Source organism: Leptodactylus fuscus, chromosome 9, assembly GCF_031893055.1.
Source record: "Leptodactylus fuscus isolate aLepFus1 chromosome 9, aLepFus1.hap2, whole genome shotgun sequence".
In the NCBI taxonomy this organism is placed as follows: Eukaryota; Metazoa; Chordata; class Amphibia; order Anura; family Leptodactylidae; genus Leptodactylus; species Leptodactylus fuscus.
Genome location: NC_134273.1, coordinates 69,659,034 through 69,680,317, shown reverse-complemented (window position 1 = coordinate 69,680,317; position 21,284 = coordinate 69,659,034). Strand labels below are relative to the sequence as shown.

The following is a 21,284-nucleotide window of genomic DNA, read 5'->3' as shown; positions in this document are numbered from 1 at the left end:
GGGCACAATGACTATTATTGGGGGGCTGTGAATGATGTTTAGGCACTGTGGCTATTACTAGGGGTGCTGTGCATGATGCTGTAGCTCTGGGCCTAGTATTATGGCACAATGACTATTATTGGGGGGCTGTGAATGGTGTTTAGGCACTGTGGCTATTACTAGGGGTGCTGTGGCTATTACTAGGGGTGCTGTGCATGGTGCTGAAGCTCTGGGCCTAGTATTAGGGCACAATGACTATTATTGGGGGGCTGTGAATGGTGTTTAGGCACTGTGGCTATTACTAGGGGTGCTGTGCATGGTGCTGAAGCTCTGGGCTCATAGCGGGGCACAATGACTATTATTGGGGGGGCTGTGAATGGTGTTTAGGCACTGTGGCTATTACTAGGGGTGCTGTGGCTATTACTAGGGGTGCTGTGGCTATTACTAGGGGTGCTGTGCATGGTGCTGAAGCTCTGGGCTCATAGCGGGGCACAATGACTATTATTGGGGGGCTGTGAATGGTGTTTAGGCACTGTGGCTATTACTAGGGGTGCTGTGGCTATTACTAGGGGTGCTGTGCATGGTGCTGAAGCTCTGGGCTCATAGCGGGGCACAATGACTATTATTGGGGGGCTGTGAATGGTGTTTAGGCACTGTGGCTATTACTAGGGGTGCTGTGGCTATTACTAGGGGTGCTGTGCATGGTGCTGAAGCTCTGGGCTCATAGCGGGGCACAATGACTATTATTGGGGGGCTGTGAATGGTGTTTAGGCACTGTGGCTATTACTAGGGGTGCTGTGCATGGTGCTGTAGCTCTGGGCCCAGTATTAGGGCACTATGGTTTTCCTGGGGTCTTTGTTCTGCTTCCTGTCACGTTCCCCACATTTCCATTGGCTCCAATCATGTAGAGCCACAGCCAGGTAACCATCCCTGACTCCTGGACCAGACTGCTCCCCCCTCCCCTGTCACAGGCGCGCCCCCGCCGCAGCCTCCACTCCCCGGCCTGCGCGCCCCCATCCATTATAGTGGGAGGGGCCAGGGCTGGTCACGTGGGGGGACGTCTGTCTCCACGTCTAGTCCTCAGGTTTGAACTGAAGAAAAGAAAAAAAAAAAAAAAGTGAAAAGTGCAGCAGCGGCGGCCGGGCCTGAGTGCGAGCGGCGAGCAGGTGAGTGGCCGCAGGTGACTGTCCGACGTTTCTATTACACAGCCGCGTTAACCCTTTGTGCGCTGCAGTGAGGCATGGCTGTGTGGGAAAGGAAGGGGTTAAGCGTAGCGGCCGGCTGCGGGGCGCGCACACCCTTTGCTTGCGGGTGAGATGAGCCCCAGTTGACGCATTTTGCCGGACGGGGCAACATGGCGTCTGCCGGAGCGGTGCAGCGGGGAGAAGAGGTGTCTGGCCGGTGGAGGTGACAGACCCCGGAGCGGAGGCCTCTCTCCGGCCCGTGGATGTCTGCGGGGGGCCAGCGGGGAGCCCCGGGTTCCCTCAGGGGCCTCTCGCCACAAAGCGGCGGCCGCAATTATCTGTGGACAAAGGGTTCATTTTAGGTTTAGCTGTGACGGTTTTGTTTAGTCACGTGAGCTGGCGCAGCCAATCTGCGGGCACGCTCTGAAAGAAGGCTAGAAATACCAGGCGGACGGGGAGCCAGGCGGCCGCCATTGCTGCATAGATTTTGGGGGACGTCTGGGGACAAGAAGTAAGTGCTGCCTGTCATTGTCGCGCCCTAGGAGCTGTCGCTTGGTGTCCCGGGGCAGGAGCGCCTCTCAGGGCCCCCGGCTGGGCTCCTGCTCCAGCTGCATGTGCGGCCTAGTCTGTGTGGCCTTCTCTGGCCAAGCCATCAGGGAAGGGTGGATTAGGGCTGGATGTGTGTGACATTGTCCTGGGCAATGATTGGGAGGAGTCCAGGCCGGGGCTTTGTATGGGCCTGTCCACACCAGTATGGCATCCATAGCTGCTCTCTATGTGGCTGTGCTGTCATTACATAAGCTAGTCCTGGCCACCTTCACATGGCTGCTGCTGCTATTAAAGGGACCTGTCACCAACTTCTGCCATATTAAAGGGGTTACTTGCTTTCCCATAATGGATGTCCTATTCATAAGATGGACCATACATTTTCCATCTGGACCCCCACAGATCAGCTGTTTCCCCCCCCAGGCTGCAGTGCTGACTAGCTAATAGTGGTGGTTGGGAGTACTGCAGCTGTGACCCATTGACTTGAACAGGACACCACCAATCTAAAATACATCTATGGATGTACATTGGACTTGGCATCATTGGTAGTCTCAGGAATGCCCCAGTCATGGAGTCCCCTGTACTACCAAATTCACATCCCCTTTATTCTGCTACATCACTGAAGTCCCCACATGCGGTATAGAACCCTGTCTCTTCTCTGGGATGCCGATCAGTCAGACATGGTAGATTTTTAGCAATGACTGATTCCGGACCTTCCTGAGACCTACCCTGATGACTCCAGGTGGCTCATTTACACCCAAATGGGAGGCTGCCTTTACAGGGACACCAAACCCTATGTTTGGAGTCAGTGCGCACAGAGTTTTTTGGCACTGAATCTGCCTCAAAATCAGCCTCCTTCTTTTTTAGAGACTGATTTAGAGGCAGATTCAGCACCAAACTCAGCGCCCAAAATCTCTGTGTGCACAGACCATTTAGATGCTCTGACAGTGACTCTCCTACTATACATGCAGTTATAAAGGCCCATGTCTGTAGAAGTCCTCATGTATATGAGCATCAGTAGGGAAGGAAGGGGCAGACTACTATTCGGAACATAGTAGGAACATGTCATGGTGAAAGTGGTGTCTGATCTGTTAACATCATGTTATGGAACAGGAAAAACTGAGCAAATTGAAACATAGTTGATTCTGAAAAGATACAACATAACTTATTTATTTAAAGGGGTTTTCTGATATTGAAAATTGGGATAACTTGCAGATTGGGGGGACTTTGGCTGCTTAGGGCCTTTGATTATTGTCCCGGATCTAAATGGAATAGAGTTTCATTTCCCTGGCGGTGCGGAGTGCTGTACTTTGACCGTCTCTGGCATTCCCTTTGACATGAACGAGTTTGTGGGGGCCAAAAATCAGAAGTTGTACAGATTTGTAGGGTCCAGCCGCTCAGATCCCCACCAGTCTGCAAGTTCTCTTATAGTTCTGGATAGGGGATCACTTGTCCATATGGGGAGAATCCCTTTAAGTATCTGCTCTTTCTGTTCATAGGCAGTACCTTGGACAGTCCTACTAATTGAATGACAGCTATCCCTGTGTGACTGCATAGAGATCTGTTGGTAAATAGTACATTTGTTTGGGGATGACTCCCATCATCCTGACAAGCCCTGTGGTCTTTTAACTGTTTACTAGGTACAGTGCAGTGTATATTTTATAGGATATATCTAGTAATGCAGCGTATTGCATCTTAATCCCATTCACGTGTAGGACTCGACACAACCACTACAGAACATATGTCATGGTGTTTGGTATTGAAACTGTTGCAACACTCACCTGCAGATATGTGGGCATACCAGGAACCCCATGGAACTAATACTAATACAGTATTAAAGTTCTGAGACAGCATTTTTACACTGGAGACAAATAGGGGGGGGGGGGGGATTTCACTAACCAGGACACTCTTTGCACCGAAGATGCACCTCAATGTTATTTTTTGTGCCCTGCTTGCCACATTTTAACTTGGTGGGTGGGGGATCAAGATAGGCTGGGGTTGGGCCTATCGGAGTTACTATAATTCACGTCTGAGAACTGGGGTAAGTTAAAGATATAACCTACAACAGCTAGGGTGCAAGGGGGGGCACAGGGCATGGGGAGGGGAGTAGGCCTGAAATATAAATGCCAAGTCTTAATAAAGTCCCTTCATAGAGATGTTGGTGCAGCTCAGAGTAGATTCAGCAGGATGAAGAAGTACAAGTCCTTTCTTTATTGTTCCCCTTCCTTGTTAACCCTTTCCTGGCTTTGGCTCCAAAACCAGTAGCAGTATTTTCAACGGAATTCCACCTATCTGACCTTGAATCTATATCTAAATCCTGGAAAATTGTATGTTTAAATCCAGTTTATCCCAGATGTGTCTCACTTTGATCTCCGCATACTATCCTGTTTTGTGTTTTTTTTGTTTGTTTTTTTTTGCAGCAGTTTCATATCCTGAAATGGCACTGAAGCCATGAAAGTCTGTGACGCATTGAATGGGGATAATCTGTTTGCTGAACCTCTAGTAGTTCATAACTATAAACTGCAGAAGAAACCTGAGGCTCAGGCTCGGATTTGGCCTACAGCCTCCAGGGCAAATTATACACTGGATTTTTATTAGGTGTATCATTGCTACGTGTACATGCCTTAAAGGAACATCCAGTAATGTATCTGAGAGTAGAGTATGGGAAGAAATGGGGGTTGGACAAAAAGAGAACAAACAATAAAGAACTTCCTGGTATTCACCTCTTAAGGTCTCTGCCCTCCTCGCGCTCCTGCTCTGATGGTCCCAGCCAGTCTCTGCTTAGTGGCCAGAGTGGTGGTGATGGCATACGTGGCACGTGACTGTTGTGGCCAGTGCTTGGTCGCAGCAGTCACATGATAGACATATGTGAAGTCATTGTAGCAGGAAGCCGCTGTTGAGAATTTAAAGAGGAGCTTTCATGTCCTCATCAATATGCGGTTTTATATACCGCTAGAAAACTGACAGTGTGTCCCACTAATGTCAAAAGGGGCGATTTATACAGTTCAGTGTCATCGCTGGGCATTAAGGAATACCCCCTCTGACAGTACAAGGAGGGGGGGGGGGGGGTATTCCTCACACCCCAGTGATGACGCTAGGTTGTAAGGCCCGCTCTTCTGTCAGTGGGGAGATATCTGTGCCGAAATTAACGGGACTAATCTCCAGCTTTGGGCCACATCCTGGAAAACCTGCACTGTTGGCTTTCTAGTGGTATATAAAACCGCACATTGAGGACATGAAAGCTCCTCTTTAAAGGAGTGTAGGTTTTGTCACAGAAAACAGCGTTAAATTAAATAAATAGATAAAAGTTAGGCTGCGTGCACACTTTAGAAAAAAAAAAATGACAACATTGAAGTCTTATGCAAATGAGACGTCTGGTGCCCTGAGGGCGGGCCTTCAGCTGCGGGAGCACTGCTTTTGTGGCTTAGGTGATGTCCTAACAGTGTCAGGATCAAGTGCAAGGGCTGGTGGAGATGGGTGTGAGTGGCAAGAGCAGCACCCCAGGGAGCTGAAGGCCCGCCCCAGTGCACCATCTGCCTCATTTACATAAGATGTCATAGTCTACAAACATGACATATATAACAAAGGTATCTTCAGTATGTACTCGAAGGAGGTGTGAGACTCGCTTTTCGTTGCCGATCACCCCACCGCGATCACAAGGATGTGAAGGTATTTTGCCCCGTTCTGAATGGACTGTTTGTTAGACAGGTGCTCCATTCATTTTAATGGGACTGCTGGAAGTGGCTGCGCAGAGCTTTGTTGGTCTCCTAAAAACGATTGGGACTGGCTGTACCCGTCCGACCGCAACTGTTTTTATTGAGCCGAAGCCAGGAGCGGATATAACAGAAGGAGAGAGCCTAAGGGCTTCCTTTATGTTTCCTATTATATTATCCTCTCTCTAGGCTTTGGTGCAAAAGACAGCAGCAAAATCTACAGCAAATCTGCAGCTTTTCCACCACCTGTAGCCTTAAAGGACGTTTGTCATTAGGGTGAAGTAGGACTGGGTGATAAAACAAAAAAATAGCTAAAGCCAAGTGTCAGCCGAGATAATAGATGTGATTTTGTTCATGTCTGTTATTTCGGTTTGGTAATTACAATAGGTCCGAGGTTCTGACCGAAGATGTCCGAATCAGGACTGCTATTATTATACTCCGGGGCCTTCAGGCCCCGGTGTATAATGTGCAGAAGCCCTGGGGAGATGATCAAACAAACAGTTTTACTCACCTCTCCTCGGTGTCAGAGTACCTCCTTGTTCTCTTCGGTGCTGCTTCTTGACGTTAGTGACTACAAGGCCTGTGATTGGACCTAAGCAGGCCACGTGGCTTCATGAGGCATAGATATCCTTGACTTCAGGCTGAAGTGCCAAAAAGAGTAGGGAGCCACACTGGAGCCCAGGAGAGGTGGGTAACACTGTCTTTTATGTTTGATCACCTTCTTGGGTCCCTCTGTTTATACTCTTTGTCTGAAGAGGCCTCAGAATAAAATGGCAGGTTCGGTCCGGAGGAAACCTCGTACTGTATTGTAAAAGGGGAGTTGTTTAAGGGGGCCATGACTTAAATAATCGCCATTTATTGTAACTGGGGTAAAATGCCTGGGTCATTATAATTTGGGTCATGATCATCCAGCCCTAGGGTGAAGCTTATTAAACCAGTGACACAGTAAGGTCAGGCTCACCTGAATGTAAATTCATGTCAAGATATTAATTCATTTAAAGAGGACCTTTCACCATTTTGCCCATAGGCAGTTCTATATACTGCCAGAAAGCTGACAGTGCGCCGAGTTCAGTGGGCCCGATGTGAAGAGCTTACAGTCCCGGTACCGTAGTTCTTCTATGGTCAGAAGGGCGTTTCTGACACTTAGCCAGAGACGTCCTTCTTCACAGCACAGGACTGTAAGCTCTTCACATCGGGCCCACTGAACTCGGCGCACTGTCAGCTTTCCGGCAGTATATAGAACTGCCTATGGGCAAAATGGTGAAAGGTCCTCTTTAACAATATGCAAACGAGCATTCTGGAGCGCTGAGGTTGGCTCCATTGCTCCAAAGTACATTCTATGTGCGTAGACCCTGGACTGCAGCATACTGTATTGTTGGTTATAAAGGTAATCTCAATTGTGAACAGGGTTTTCGCACATAAATTGCCTATGTGGATTACACCTTTATAGGGACTGTGCCCCCAGAGTGAGGCATATCTAACCAGCAGCACAGATAACATGGGACATCTATTGCTCCATTCACAGGTCCATAATATGGCCATTACCATGCGGCCTTCATGGGTGTGTAGATAATGTGCTGTAGAAAGCCTATTCATTACCATACCTATGGGACACATTAGTGGCTTGTGAAGTGTAAAACTGACTCTATTGTCTTCAGAGTGACAAGTCACAAGCGCTAAGTTAGTGTTACTGATAGGAGATCACTCCTAATGTGCATGTGAATGGCCCTCAACAGTGTGCAGATGATATGCGGGGGGTCTTTGTGTAGGACAGTGCCACATGCCAATACAGACACCAGTGGGTAGTGGGAGTCTTCAGTCTATCATGTCTCTTTACTCACCCAAAATGGAAGAATCTGCATCCAGTCTTCTCTTCATGGACATGTATAGTTCCAATTATTCCTGGCCTCACCCCATTGAGCACACGTGTATACTATGGCTTGGATACGTCATAAATGTAAGATGGATAGGTTTGAATCCCAAAGGTGGTATATGTACCTATTTCATGGACAAGGCTCTCCTGGCCCACTTAATGGATGGTTACTGTGCATCCACTAGTCTATCCATTTGTGTCTGAGACCTCCATAGACTGCGCACGAACGGTCATGTGTCTATTCTGAACAGCAACAATACAGTTGTTAAGACAGATGCATGTACATTTATGGGTATCCTGTGGACAACAATCAATGTTTGGCAGAAATACTCTTTTACGGATAGGTCATCAAGTAAAAAGTCCCAGAAAACCTGTTTAAAGTCTTGGAAACCCCTTATAAAGTTCATTCAACAGATTGTCAGTGATGGAGATGTGCAGTGTTAAAGGGATTCTACCATTAAAATCCCATTTTTTTGTAGATCTCATGTAGGAATAGCCTTAAGAAAGGCTATACTTCTCCTACCTTTAGATGTCTTCTCTGCGCTGTTGTTTTGTAGAAATCCTGGTTTTCGTCTGTATGCAAGTGAGTTCTCTCGCAGCACTGGGGGCGTCCCCAATGCTGCGAGAGAACTCTCCAGCGCCGCCTCCATCTTCTTCAGGAACGGCCTCTCTGCAAGTCTTCCTCCGGCGCTGGGGATAAAACTTCTAGGCCTGGGGCAGAGCTGACTACGCATGCCCACAGACCACAAGAAAATGGCTGTTTACTTACTGCTGTTTGAGCGCTGGAGCCCGCCCCCAGTGCTGCGAGAGAACTCATTTGCATACCGACGAAAACCGGTATTTCTATCGAACGGCGACGCGGAGAAGACATCTAAAGGTAGGAGAAGATTGGCCTTTCTTAAGGCTGTTCCTACGTGTGATCTCCAAAAAAATGTGATTTTTAGAATCTGTGGGCCGCAGACCAGTGGCCTTCGGACTTGTGGCTTTCCAGCATTTAATAAATCCAGCATCTCTAAATTGAACCAATAGTCTGGATATGTTCTCCTATGTATGGGCAGTATATGAAAGCTACAGATCTGTATACACAGCAGCCTGTCCATCATTGGACTGGAGGGTAGAGGCAGCGCTCCCCTCACCGCCATAACTGTGTGTCAGAAAGCACTGAAACAATAAGCAGACTCAAACGGCCCAATTATATTCTGCCATTTTGGCTACTTGGACTATGAACCTACAGTATATTTGCTATATGCTTACACTTACATAATCCGCTGACAGACCGGCTTTACCATGGGAATATTTAGCATCACTTTCTGTAAGCTAAACCATGGGAGACAGGAAAACCTTACCATTAACTCTCTATGTAGATTCCACTTCTGCATACAAACCCTGCTGTGTGAAAATGGCCGAAGCGCCTTATTCTTCCTGTGCACGGCCTCTACTTCAGATTATATTTGGGGCAAGCTGTCTGTCTGAGCTGCTGCTCTAGAGATTTGTCACTGGGCCATGAAGACGGAACAATCCTTTGACCTCTATGGAAGTAGGTTGCGGGCATGCTCTGTGACACGTGCACGGGTGAGATGAGCTGTAATATCCAGACACACATCTCTATCGATTTTATTTAGATCTAACTTTTTTTTTTTTTTGTTTCGCATCCTGAAAATCCAGGTGTAAAATGGCTTATACACCTGTACGTGTGCACCACCTTCCTGCTACTAGATCACCACTGGCTGCAAGAAACAGGCTTATATGGAAAGCAATAATCTCTGTGAGGTCTAGGTCTACGTTCGGGGAGTCTGCTCAGGGACCACCCGAACAAAACCTATCTGCCTACAAAAAACCCCCCACAAAATAAAAAAATCTGTTACCTAAGGAAACCCGCAGACACCATAGGGTCCGTGTGGTTTCCACTCTGTTTCCGCACAAAAAATATGGAGAGAGAAGTGCTGCTTGCAGGACTCTTCTTTACACATATTTCACGCGGATAGGGGAACAGAATGTGAACCGGGCCTAAAAGAAAATATTTTAGCCATGTTTTAGGGAGCCTTCACACGGAGTTTACGCTCGCTTATTCTGAACGTAAAACACGTTCAGAGTAAGCGGCATTAAAACATATCCCATTGACTTCTATGGGTGCTGGCATACGCGCGTATCACACTGAAAGCAATAGGTAAAAAAGCCTCCCATTGATTTCAATGGGTAGCGCCAGTATGCCGGCACCCATTCAAGTCAAGGGGATCTGTTTTTTACGTCGCTCACTCTGAACGAGTTTTACGTTCAGAATGAGCGAGCGTAAACTCCGTGTGCAGGCTCCCTGAGATGAACCACAGTGGAGACTATGGTTTTGAACCACCGCCCAGTGAATATAGCTCTAAATGAAGTCCCTTTGGCACCGGTCAGGTATATACTACTGGTACCCTGACGCACAGATTTATCAAGACTGGAGTAACGTGCACCAGGGGTTTTACAGGCATAAAAACTTACTTTTAAATTTTTTAGTGTTATTAACGGTTTAATAAGTGCACACAAATACCTTTTAGGGTGGGTTCACACCTGCACCCGGTCTCCGCTTTCAGTTTCCGTCTTCTGCCCAAGAAACTGGACAGGAGACTGAAACCGGCAGTCAGTTTTCAAAACCCATTCATTGGAATGGGCTTGCAAAGTGTCTGCCCGTGAGCGTCTTCTGGTCTCCACAGCGAAACCATTTTTTTTAACCGGACACAAAATCAGACATGCAGGACTTTGTGTCCGGTTAAAAAAAAAAAAAAAAAAAAAACAAGCAAAAACTATTTCGCCGCGGAGACCAGAAGACTCTCACAGGTGGACACTGACTACCGGGTTTCTGTCTCCTGTCAGGGTTTCTCAGGCAGAAGACGGAAACCCACAAAGCGGAGACTGGACGTAGGTGTGAACCCGCCCTTAGCAGTGTTTTTAGTGATTTCTGGTTTTTTTGGGGAGCTCCTGGTGTCTTCTTCATTTGTTTAAATGGCTTCCTGCTGTCTTGGCCTACAACTACCATGATGCGTTGCTGTTAACTGAGATCGCTCTCGCACCCCTTAGCTAGCCTGCAGACTACTAGCCCTACCTACCTAACCAACTAATTTAGTTGCGTTGCACAGTAAAACAGTTGAACAAGCCCATTTCTGGAAAGGGAACATCTCTGGATTATCAGAAAGTGTGTCTGGAGCAATCACATGACTGCCCCAGCGATTTGTTTAATTATAGATTAACCAAATACATAGTGCCATACATTGTTTACATTAGGGTTTAATTTTTATTTTATCCCGGTCAACCCCTTAAATAACGGGAGCAAGTGATTCATGAAGAGGTTCTGGCCTCAAATAAGGTATAGGCACTAGAGATGAGCACGCACCCATAAGAATGAATAGACGCAGCCGGCACGCAGGGGGTTAAGCGGCCAGCCGCTGGCAAAAGTCTGCGTGCCGGTCGCTTCCATTCACTCCTATGGGTGCGTGCTATTCGAAACAGCTGTTTCGAATAGTACTCGCTCATCTCTAATAGGCACCTTAAAGGGTTTGTCCAGGAATCTGAGAAACAAAAAAACAAAATGCTCGGCTGTGTCTGGCGCTGCGGTGCCCGCTGTCCGGTCCAGCATGTGCCAGGACTTGTGCTGGTGGAAGTTTGCAAAGACTAGACAAAGGGTGTGAATGTGTTTTGTATCTCCTCCTTCACAGCAGAGGTTCTCAACTTGTACCTGTATCCTAGGGAGTAGGCGACGCAGGCTCAGGAGGTGCACGTCATGTCTGAGAATTGCTGAAAGTGACAGATTTAGTGAGTGCTCGAGTTCTGAGCAACCATAATATTCCAAGTACTACGGCACGGTGGCTTCCAAGCAAAGGTAGACGTTGGCTCAGAGTTAAAGGCGCATGTCTCATCTGATGGGTGAAAAACTACAAGTTAAAAGACCTTCCGAACTTTGTGTGTTCCCGACACAGGTTTCCCATTTGGGGAGCAGAAGCTGTCTCATGATATGTCCAAGGCGGGAACTGCCAACTCCCCATCAGCTAACCCACTAAGGTTACGTTCACACAGTTTTTTTTGCAGGCTGATTTTGAGGTGATATCCACCTAAAAAAAAACGCCTTCCATTAATTTAGATGGGAATCGTTAGACGTTTTTTTTTCTTCAGCTAGAGAGGAAAAGAAAAAAAAAGCAACATGACCGATCTTCAAGTGGATTCCGCCTTGAAAAACCTATTGAAAAAAATGGAAGGTCGATTTTGGGAAGAATCTGCTCCGGACTCAGGGGAGAAGTCCACCCCCAAATCCGTGGCAAATTCCTCTGTGTGAGCAGACCCTAAGAGTACACTGTGTGTAAAAGTGTTTTTTTCTGCTTCTTTCTATTGAATGACGGGCTCCTTTGTTACTGTGAAGTCCTGAGCGCTGACCTGTCTTTGGGATTAGGCCATTAGCATGACATTGTGCTGCGGGGGTTTAGCTTGTGCCCTATTCACATCTGGCCATTTCTGGTTTATGTCCTGAAAGAAGGTAAAAATGAATGGGGAGATGAGTCCTCCAGCAGGGTTTAAGATAAGATAAGATATTCCTTTAATAGTCCCACAATGGGGAAATTTCAGTGATACAGTTTCATAGATGGTACAGTAGTATATAACAAGAGAGAAACACATACAGCTCATGGCAGATAGAGAAATCCTAGGAATCATAGCAACTAAAAAAGAAAGAAACACAGACACACTGCAGGATCATTTAGTTCTCTGTGCAGATTGATGTTAATAATAATACAGCCGACTTGGTTGTAGGACACGAGGAGGGGGGTCACAGCATGTAGATATAACAAGAAGAAATTTTTGCAGAGGTGGGGGACATATGCAGCTATCATGATAACATGTGGCAGTTCCTTTGGTAGGTGGTGAGATCTCCTGCTCACAGCTGATAATTCGGTATCTTGCATCAGCACTATTGTCCTTTTAACCACAAAAAATGCCCCAAATGTCCTTCATCACAAGCCCTCCTCCTCCTCCTTACCACAGTGTTCTACTGCCCCAAGGAAGTCAGAGACCATCCAGGTATACATGGTGCTGCTCTCTTGCCAAGCTTCCATAACTCCTGGGGTAGGTGGGTGATGGTAGGTTCCCAGGTTGTAACAGTTTAGTGTGGAGGATGGTACTTCATTGTACAGACACAGTGCAGTGAGGGGTAACAGCCTAAGCCCCCGCCCCTCACCCCATAGTGGTTTCACGTCTTAGGCCTTATTCACACATCAACATTTTGTAGATGAGGGAGGTCTGAGAGATTCAGAGACAGAACCTCCACCCCCCCAAACTTCTGGTTAATCTTGAATAATAAAGAACTCAACTTTTTTTTATTTTTATATAAATTACAAAGTTTGTGGGTTTGTGGAAAAGTGAACCGCACATGAATTGATGGCATCTGTGTGACGTCCGTGATGTTCCCAGACACATAGACTTTAAGGCCCTGTTCACACGAGGAGCAGATTGGCGGATTTTGGTCCCGAGAGTGACTCAGGAAGCTGCACCACAATAGGGCCAAAATGCGCCTGACACGACTGTCGCGGCTTCCCCCTCCGGATTAGACTCAAACGAAGGTTGCTGCCGCGAGGCGGACGTTGGGTCTGAGACAGCCGCGGAGTCTGCCTGAAAAAAAAAGGCAGCTTGCTACTTTTTTCGGTGAGCGGCAACATGCCGCAAAAAAGTGAGCTGGCGGTCTACGTAAACCTTTATTGTGAGGGGGCGGATTCTGAGGTGGATTCAGCGCCAAAATACACCCCTCTTGCCCCGTTGAATGCGGCCTAATGGGGCTGCATTATTCTGTTCATCTCTGCCAATGTTTTCTAATTCTAGACAAGACCTTGAGGACGTGACCTGAGCTCTTCACTTCATTGGCCGCTCCTCTGAGATGTTGTTCCTGGATGAGCTGCTGTTTTCAGGCCGGCCATTCCTGGGAAGACTTGATACTGTGCCAAGTCTTCTGTTAGGCGATAATGGCTCTCCCTGAGGATGTTCCAGGCACTTGTCACTTGCTTTGTAACCCTTTCTGAACTCCTGATCACTTTGCTTAAAGGGGATTTATATAAAGTGTATTGTTTGTAACTTCCATTCACACAGCTGTGGCGAGACCAGGAAACACAGTCTGAATACGGATGGAACGGCGGTGCGTGAATAACACATTAGTGTGGGATTTAGGGTCTGGTTTGCACAATTACACAAATATCATATTTGACAAAATTGTGGCATACAGAGGTAATCTTGTCTCGAAGCTTTGCTCTTAGGGCAGAATATCCATAAGCACTTGCCAGTCCTGCAGCCAATGGCCGCCTTCAGGGATACAAGTCCATGGCCTATGTTTGGCTGTGGCGCTCATACAGTAGGTAGCACATCATTGTTAATGGTGGGGCTAGAATGGTAGGGGGGCTTTAACAAGGGTCTACTAAGGGCGGGTTCACATCTGTGCCCCAGTCTCCGCTTTCAGTTTCCGTTTTCGGCCCAAGAAACTGGACAGGAGACAGAATCCAGCAGTCACTTTTCAAACCCATTCTTTGGAATGGCTTTGCGTAATGTCCACCCATGAGCGTTTTATGGTCTCTGCAGCAAAATCGTTTTTTTTTTGTTTTTTTTTAACCGGACACAATGTCGGACATGCAGGACTTTGTGTCCGGTTAAAAAAAACAAAACCGTTTTGCCGCGGAGACCACAAAACGCTCACGGGCGGACACTGTCTGCCGGGTTTCCGTTTCCTGTCGACAGAAACTGAAAGCAGAGACCGGGGCGCAGATATGAACCCGCCCTAAAGCTGCTCATACAGATTAGGCGTTTACAACTGGGACTGGCTCACCATATAATGTTAGCTGACACCAACTTGGGTGAGATTTATAAAGATTTGAGATGAGCGAACACTGTTTGGAACAGCCGTTCCGAACAGCACGCTCCCATAGAAATGAATGGAAGTAGCCGGCACGTGGGGGTTAAGTGTCCGGCCGCCGGCAAAGTGTACGTGCCAGCTGCTTCCATTCATTTCTATGGGAGCGTGCTGTTTGGAACGACTGATCCGAACAGTGCACTCATCTCTAATAAAGATGTATGGTATGTTTACTTTGCCCACATGGCATATACCGACGTGATAGCAGCCAGCCATTGCTGGACTACGACACCATAGCTCAACGTATACTCTAAATATAATTGTGATTGGTTTCTAAGCACTCGTCGTGTGTCAAGCCGTTACATGGTGGGGTTTACATAGTACATGTACCTTTCGTAATGTTGCGGATACATCAGGTCTATTGTACGGCAGGATCTTTAGCCTTTTGGAATAATTTAGATCTTTTGTTTATATTTGACGTGACATTTTTTTTTAACTGATTTACATGACGTTTTTCTCTTCTTTATTCCCCTTGTAAAAATCTGTTTAAGTGCCCAATAGGTCAGTATGCCCTACGGCCATTTGGTTTCATAAGGTAAAGGTTCTTGTGGTCAGTAAGTAGCCAATGTCATTCTGTAAGGCAGGGGTGGGCAATTAATTTTCCCATGGGGCCGCATAAGAAATTGAAACTATTCTAGAGGACCATGCGTCCGTGGCAAATTTAGCTCCACCCACTTCTATGTTGACTCCGCCCATACTCAATCATCTATTCATGTGACCCCACACAGTATAATCCTCCTACAGTCACCCGTACATTATACACCCCCCCCATTATATGTTCCCTTTCAACTGCCCCACAGTACTAAGTCCCTCTCCTGGTGCCCCAGTATAAACTGGTGGAAACTAGGGGGGGGGGGGGGGGACATGAAACTGGAGCAGGTGGAAGCAACAGTTAAACCATAGGGGTAGCTGGAGGGTGACATTAAACTGGGGGCAACTAGAGGCAGTCAGGTCCCCCTCCAGCTACCTGCACATTTTAATGCCCCCTCCAGTTGTCCCCAGTTTAATGTACCCCCCAGTTTAAGTGCCTCCATCTACCCCCAGTTTCATGTGCCCCCTTCCATTTCTCTACCAGTTTCATGTCCCCCCCCCCTCCATCCTTGCCCCCAGTATAACATTCCCCCTCCATATCTGTCCCCAGTATAACATTCCCCCTCCATATCAGACTTTGCTGGCGGCCGGCCGCTTAACCCCCCACGTGCTGGCTACGTCCATTCATTTCTATGGGAGCGTGCTATTCGAAACGGACGTTTTGAATAGTGTTGGCTCATCTCTAGTCATTATCCTTCCAAGCTTATAATCTAAACTAGTTTAGATGCAAAACAAAAAAGATTGCAATGAACCTGCACAAAATGGTGGCTAATCCTTTTAGCAAACAAAAGTCGAGCATCGCAAACAGTCTTTCTCCACCTGTTTGTAACAACACGCAGTTTCAGCTGAGGAAAGTCTAAGGCCGAGTTCAGACGGGGTCATATAGTCCGGAATTTGAGGCGGAGGCTGTGACTGTGTCGCGCACCCCGCTCCGGATTTGGCCCAAATGAATGGACCTAGTCCGGCGGAGGGAGTGTCTTCGCGAGGCAACTTTACCTGAAAGAATGAGCATGTCGCTTCTTTTTTCCAGGAGCTGGAACAGAACGCTCGTGGAAAAAAGAAAAGACCAGCTCCCATTGATTTCAATGGGAGCCGTGTTTTTGGTCAGGATTTTGAGGCGGATTCCCCCTCAAAATCCTGACCAAAAAACCCAGTGTGAACCCGGCCTAAGGCTAAGTTCACATGGGGGGCGGATTTTTGCAGCGAGAGTGACACAGGGAACCGCCTGCCACGACTGTCGCGGCCTCCGACAGTCGCGGCTTTCCCCTCCAGAGTCGGCTCAAATGAATGGGCCGACTCTGGAGGTTGCTGCCGCCTTAAGAAAGGGCAGCCCGCTTCTTTTTTCCATAAACGGCAACATGGCGTTCACGGAAAAAAGTAGCCTGGCGGTCTCTATAGACCACCATTGTTAGGGGGCGGATTATGACGTGGATTACGCGCCATATTTTGCCCCTTCTGTGCCCGTGTGAACAGGCCCTTAGGGTCCATTCACACAGTTTTTTTGGTGAGGAGAAAATCTGCTTCAGGAATTAGAATTAGAAAATAGTTTTTGATGTATTTTTTGAGACTTTTTTTTTTTCCCCCCTCCAGCACAGTGTATGGACCTTGAAAAAAACGCGAACGGTTTTTCAGCGCAGTTTTTGCCAATTCCGCACCCAAATCCGCAACGTGGGTTTTCTGCCTCCCTTTGACTGCGTTGGTTTTTGCAGCTGAAATGTTCCTAAAAGAACATTTTTTTTTTCCCCTTCTGCTAATGGAAAAATTCCACGAGTGGAAAAATAAAGCGAGCGGGAACCCATAGAATTATGGGGGGGGGGGGGATTTTTTTTCATAGTTTTTCTGACGCAGATTCAGCGTCAAAATCGGCGCCCAAAAACTCTGTGTGAATGGACCCATAGGGGGCATTCACACTTGTGCTGCTGTCCGCCCACCTTGATTCCGCTGATGTTGCAGGAAAAACAGATTGGGGACGGCGTGCTGGCGGTCAGTTTACCCATTCATTTCAATGGGTTTTTAAAGCAAACTGCGGTGTCCGTATGCAGTCTCTCCACTGTTAAACCGCTTTTTTACACGGACGCAAAATCAGACATGTTTTTTATTGCTGCCGGCCAGCCAATGACTGTGTACGTTTTTTTTTTTTTAATGCCTACATTGTCCTAGTTCCTGTCCCACCTCCCTGCATAGTTATTGGTGTAAAAAGAAAAAAAGCGCCAGGGAATGTGGGAGGGGAATCGAATATTTACTGCATTTACCACGTGGTATTCTACAGACTAAGAGTATTTCGAATAGCGTAATATCTGATCGAATACTACGTGCTTATCTCTAGACATAACCTCTCATGTTGAATGTACAGTTTCCTCTTTGGGCATGCTGCTATAGAGAACGGTGAGATGAACAGACTGATCTATAGTTTTATGGACCATACACATGACCCAGTTGGGGGCTGAGTTTATCACTGAGTCTATGGGGCTGTAGGATCTTCTCCGAATGGACCCAGTGAACCCATAGCCTTGAATACATCACAGAATGTACTGATGTTATCCGACCGCATTCTGTGGTAACCTTGGCGTGGTCGTGTGCCTGGACCCTTATGGGAGAAGGATCAACGTAAGGGTAAACCTCTTCATAAATAGCACGTGACTGCCATCCTGGTTTTTAGAGTGCTATGGCATATTACTCAGGTCAACGCAGAGCATGTGTGCTAAAGCGCTCGCACCCCCGCATATACTTTTAGGTCAGAATTAGAGATGAGCGAGTAGTATTCAATCGAGTAGGTATTCGATTGAATACTACGGTATTCGAAATATTCGTACTCAATTGAATACTACTAGCTATTCGCAGTAAATATTCGATTCAGAACCAGCGTTGATTGGCCAAATGCTATACACTATAGCATTTGGCAAATGAACGCTGGTTCTGCTGGAGGCTCATCTGTGAGGAGGCGGAGTCTAAGATTGGACCACAGCAGTCTCCATTGTTGTCCGATCTTAGACTCCGCCTCTTCACAGACGAGCCTCCGGCAGGACCAGCATTGATTGGCCAAATGCTGTACACTGGCCAATCAACGCTGGTCAATTCATTCCTATGAGAAAAAGTCAGCTCCCTCGTAACAGCAAGCTGCCAGCTCTCCCGACTTTCAAGGACGAGCCTGCTGCAGAACCAGCGTTGATTTGCCACAGGCTCGTCTTTGCTAGTCAGGAGAGCTGGCAGCTTGCGGTTACGAGGGAGCTTACTTTTTATCAGCGCAACTGCAAGTGCTGTGCAGTTAAAGCGCACAGACCCGTTATAGTCTATGGGGTTGCTCCTCCTAAACACTCTCCTCCTGCTACTCATGGACTTGGTGACTCTCCTTTAGTTGAATAGTGATTTCCCCTGAAACGAGCATTTTTCTCATAGACTATAATGGGGTTCGATATTCGATCGAGTAGTCGAATATTGAGGCTCTACTCAAAACGAATCTCGAATATTTCATTATTCTCTCATCTCTAGTCAGAATCACCCGCAAATCAAAAATGGACATCCAATTTTGTAACAGACGTGACAAGGCTGTCTTTAGAACATATAGCTTACAATATATTTAGAAGTCTGTTTTTGACTGCCATTTTTATCCACAGTCGTCTGTCTATATATCCTCATTGTCTGCCCTTATTACACAGGGCGATGCGATCACAACAAACTAATTTCTTTCGTTGAAAGCAAACCATTCATCACCCGGCGTTAGGGCTGTTCCCACAGAGGAATTTGCATCCGGTTTTGAGGTCTATTCTGCTTCACAATCTGCTCCAAATTCTGTTTGGGTTCAGTGGCTGGCGCTGCTTTTGTTTTTTATTTCAAGAATCGTCCTTTTTGTTTCCACTGCGGAATCCGCGATTCAGCGAGCAAGCCTGCGGCAGACGAGGGGTTACACAGGGTTGGAATTTAGAGAGGAGTCTGAGGTGGAAGACCTCTCCAAATTCCAGCATGTGAATGGGGTGATTTTTGTCACATTTTAAGACGTCGCTTTTGCTAAATGTAGGGGACGTCCGCTCGACAGGCAGGGCGCGGGCACTTTCTCACCCACTTTTTAAAAGTGAAATTAACAGATTAAAAGAGTCGCAGAAATTTGTCACAAGTCTTTGAAATCCTATTTTTTCAGCTTTTGAAGCCAAAATTCTGAAGCGCATGGCTTACAACATTTTCCCTCTTTCACCTCCTCCTATTTCTTGTCAGGATAGCCGGCATCCCCAATGGCCATCACTGGTCTAAATATTTAGTCGTAATGTGATTTTCTTTCTTTGGGCTTAAACTCCTATGTTAGGCTCTGGCAGTCCTGAATGTCTACGCAAAGGTATGTTTTCTACTCTGTAGAGACATTGAATAGAATCCAGATCTATATACTCATTCCAGAGCCGTCCTTACTGCTTTCTATACTTGGTCCTCAGCACTCGTCCTATACCTAATATGGTTAGGCTCTTCTGCTTTAAGTTAACGGTGTTAACCCCTGAGGTGTGAAAGTGTGCGACTACTATACATCTAGCCTATGAAATGAAATTTAATAATGATCCAATCTACCTGTTAATCTTTCTTCTTCTTAAAGGGCGGTGGTCACCAGCTACGACCTTTATAAACTAAGCCTATAAGTATTTGTCACTGAGAATGGTTCACAGCAGGAGGCAAACAGGTCCAAGTAGTAAATGGAGGCTGCATAGGTGGGTAATGCTGACATAACTAAAAATCCAGCGTCGACCATGCGGTAAATATTCATTAAAATATAACCTTTATTCTTGATCCAGATAAAATGTTACATAGTAACAGAGAGTAGAGTAATCGCGCAGACACATGGTTTGGATATGCGTTTCAGAACGATAGACGTTCCTTCCTCATGGCAGAAATTCAGACTGGCTTGTAGCTTGCAAACATTTCAGGCATCATTTACAGTAGAAAACTAGTTTAAATGATTATCAATATGGTGGAGCCCAAACCACACCCTTCTTCCCCAAAGTGGCGAGTGCAATGCAAAAACAACACTTGGGACAATTATTATTATTTTTATTTTTTTGGGTTCTCCAGAGGAATAAAAGCACTACCTTACCCTTGGGCTGTGACTGGTGTTGCAGTTCATTACCAGTCACTTGACTGAGTCTCAACCTATTACCATAAATAACCCATTTATAAGAATGAGCTATCATTAGTATCGGTCATCGGTCTCAGATTGGTGATGGGGGGTCTGACATGTCACCTGTTTGAATAGATCGCAACATTTAAACCAGTGCTGTGGTCTCTACACTGCTTGATATTGCAGCTCATTCCCATTCACTTGAGTGGGCATGAGCTTCACACAGGCCTTGTTATAAATGACTGATGTCACCGGCCTGTGAATCTTATCCGGCACTCACTAGAACGCCTCTGCCACTTCAATCATGTGATTTGTGGTCCCTGGTAAATCCTGGAAAGCCCCTTTTAAAGATCCCCACCGTCTGTACCGTAACATAGCCCTGTATTGTCAGAGGGGGCGTTCCTTACAGCCCAGCGATGATGCTGAGCTATGAGGAATGCCCTTCTGACAGTGGGGAGATATCAGTGCCAAAACTAACGGCACTCATATCTCCACCACCAGGGCACATACTGGGAAACTGACAAATATGCCTAGATCGATGGGGTGGTCATGTGACCGCCCCAGGCATATTTTCTGATATTTCCGGTGACGTTTTGTTTCCGGAAATGGAACGTCACCAATACTACCCACTTCATCATACTTGGTTGTCCACGTGTCCTGATCTTCTGGCACAAAGTATCACTTCTGCCGGCCCCTGCACAATAGAGCCGAAGTGCCATTCCAGCTCTATTGCACAGGTGCTGGCAGAAGCCAAGGGAAGTAGTAGCCGGCGGCACAGAAGAAAATGATCTTCAAGGAATGGAAGACAGGTAATTGTGATGGGGTGGACTCAGAGTTAGGTAGTAGTCTGTGGGCTAACTAGGGAAACAAGAAGGGAGTGTGAGGGGGATCTGAGTGAAGAGCATCATGGTAGTTGTAGGATAAGAAAGCAGGAAGCTACCCAGGTAAACAAATGCAGAGGATACCAGGAGCTCCCAGAAATCACTGAAAACACTGCTAAAGGTATTTGGGTGCACTTATTAATCCATTAATAGCACTAACACTTTTTTTTTTTACCTAGAGAATCCCTTTAAGTGTGAATTCACAGCTGCTGTTCACATAGGTGGTGTGCTTCTTTTTTCTTGTCATTTTAGGTTTTTTTTTTTTTTTTTTCTCCCATTCTTTTGTTCATTGTTATTTGCTACATTTGCCAGTTGCATATGAGATATATGTTTAGTAACAGAGAGCCGGGGTTGTGGCAATACTTAATGTTGCTGTTTATTTGCTTGCAGGTTCTGAAAGAAGCCATCGGGATTTGGTTGACTTCTAAAGTAACTCATTGTAAGTAAAACGTGTAAGTGAACTGTTGAGTAAGTTACCTATTTGCCAAGGCCTGGGATGGTTTCATCTG

General features: G+C 46.6%; 1 protein-coding gene across 3 annotated transcripts in view; it reads left to right on the top strand.

Moving 5' to 3' along the window:
- Positions 1-1,019: 1,019 nt before the first annotated feature.
- Positions 1,020-21,284, top strand: part of ZNF644 (zinc finger protein 644) — a 52,661-nt gene continuing 32,396 nt past the window's right edge. Inside the window, exons 1-2 of one of the 3 annotated variants that reach the window (XM_075286540.1) lie at positions 1,020-1,145; positions 21,166-21,214. The gene's annotated coding sequence lies outside the window, so the exon portion shown is untranslated. Of the gene's footprint in view, positions 1,146-1,498; positions 1,675-21,165; positions 21,215-21,284 lie in introns of those variants that run through there. The other 2 variants (XM_075286539.1, XM_075286541.1) reach the window with 2 other exon arrangements.